We start from the raw sequence: 2213 nt of genomic DNA on the forward strand, positions 1-2213 counted from the left end.
ACGAAGTATACAAATATGCATATCGGAAGAAAAAGGATTTATTCGCCTTTACAACGATAACAACCTTTTAAAAATCGGTTAGTAATTTTTTTGTTTAAAATATTTTTTTTATAAAAAAAGATATTTTTCCTTTTAATGTGCTTTTTCTCAAATTTTTATATGCGAAGTAACAAATATGCATATCAACAGAAAGGGGATTTACTCGCCTTTACAACGGTCCCAATTTCTTAAAAATCGGTTAATAATTTTTTTGTTTAAAATATTTTTTTTATAAAAAAAGGTATTTTTTCATTTAAATGTGTTTTTTCTAAAAATTTTTCGTATACGAAGTATACAAACATGCATAACGAAAGAAAGGGGGTTTAATCACTTTTACAGCGATATAAAAATCATTTAAAAACCAGTTCGAGTTTGTTTGAAGTATAAGGAAATTAATTTTTCGAAGACCTGAACTTTGACGCCTTATAGCACCTGTAATATAAATCTGCAAAAAAAAGTTATATACCATTTAAATACGAGCAAAAGGAGGACTACGTCTATATTTTAAGGTTTTTAGTTATTTATATGCAATAATTAAATATAATGTTTTACCAAAGGTCCAATTTCGAACTTCGAAGGCCCATATCTAGATTTCGGAGGCTAACTTCGAAAAACGGAGAAATTACTTTTTTGTCTATGACTCAATTTCTTAAAAAAATTGGTTTGGTCCAATAGCCAGAAAAAAAGTTGATTTTGCCGTATAGTGTTATGTGTGTATATAAAGTTCACAATGATTCAAAAAATTTCCATCAAAATCTTAAAATTTTTTATTCAGAAATTCTAGAAAATGTTCGGGTATGAAGTTTTGTGGAACATTCAATTTTTTATAATACAAGCGCAATTTACAAAAACTGGCGATGATTTTTTGAAATTTTGTTACTAAGAAATTCAAGCTTATGTGGGGCAAAATTCGTCAGTGTACCAGGAAAAACATTTTATGGCAGCATTTTGTTCAAACTCCATGGTTACTGGAGCTACACGAGTTTAAAAATGCAAATTTTAGCTCTTCTTCGTTGTTACAAATTTTGTTAAAATTTTTATCTCATGTCTCACTTATGATAGAGAATAAAAAATTTCTGAACTTTTTCCGTGCTTTTTGGTGGAAACTATAATTGTTTGCAACATGTTTATATGCATTCTAATGTAAAATTTCCCCCTGAATCCGAATACGAAATCAAAATGTAAGGGAATAGAACCGTTTTTGAGATATAGCCGAATTTCGGGTCTTTGAGGTCTGAAAAAAGTGCACTTACTTTATTACAGTTTTCTTTGGATGGAGTTGGCCAACCGCAACCATTTTCAATGGGTTTTTATGAAAAATTTTCCGTTGAATCAGAATACACGAAGGTATAACAGTTTTTGAGATTTAGCGAAATTTAGCGTTTTTGAGATCTGAAAAAAATCCACTCACTTAATTGCAATTTCCTTTAAAAGAATTTTTTGCTGAATCCGAATGAAAAATCAGAATACATACAAGAAAGTAGAAAAGTTTTTGAGATACATATTGCCAAATTTTGGGTTGGAACACATGTTACTCACTTTATGGCAATTTTCTTTGAATGTAGTTGGCCAATCTTAATTTTTTTTTGTATTAGTAAATGCTATTACATTTTTTATTTTGTTTGGCTTTTGGAATGCAATCGAAAGTTCCGAATATGGCAAGGTTTATGAAGCTCAAATGGCCAGATTAATAAAACGTGATATGTTCAGTGGTTGACGTTTTCTTTTAGCAAGTGAATACAGTTGTATTTCTTTTCTGAGTGAAACTGTTTTTTGTACAAACTTTCCTTGTACAAACTGCTGTGTATCACGACTTCCGTTAGCATATATAAATTCGCCTGAGCCTTGATAATGCTTGTTTCTGGCTGATGTTGACGTTAAGCTGTTTACTTATTTCCTCTTTCTATTCTGACAGTTAAGGACGACACAAAACGACAATACACCAAGACTGAAAACACAAACATAGATTGAACAATTAGAGTACATTGGTTTAATCGAATGTCATATGTTATTCTTCTTCTTCTTCTTCTTTTTTGGTGCTGTAACCGCCTAAGCGATTTTGGCCGAGGTCAGCAAACCACGCCAGTCGTTTCTCCTCTGTGCCAACTGGCGCCAATTGGAAACGCCAAGTGAAGCCAAGTCCTTCTTCACCTGATCTTTCCATCGCAGTGGGG

The sequence above is a fragment of the Rhagoletis zephyria genome, unplaced genomic scaffold (assembly GCF_001687245.7).
Source record: "Rhagoletis zephyria isolate East Lansing unplaced genomic scaffold, Rhagoletis_zephyria_1.1 Rzeph_scaffold_00657, whole genome shotgun sequence".
Lineage (NCBI taxonomy): Eukaryota > Metazoa > Arthropoda > Insecta > Diptera > Tephritidae > Rhagoletis > Rhagoletis zephyria.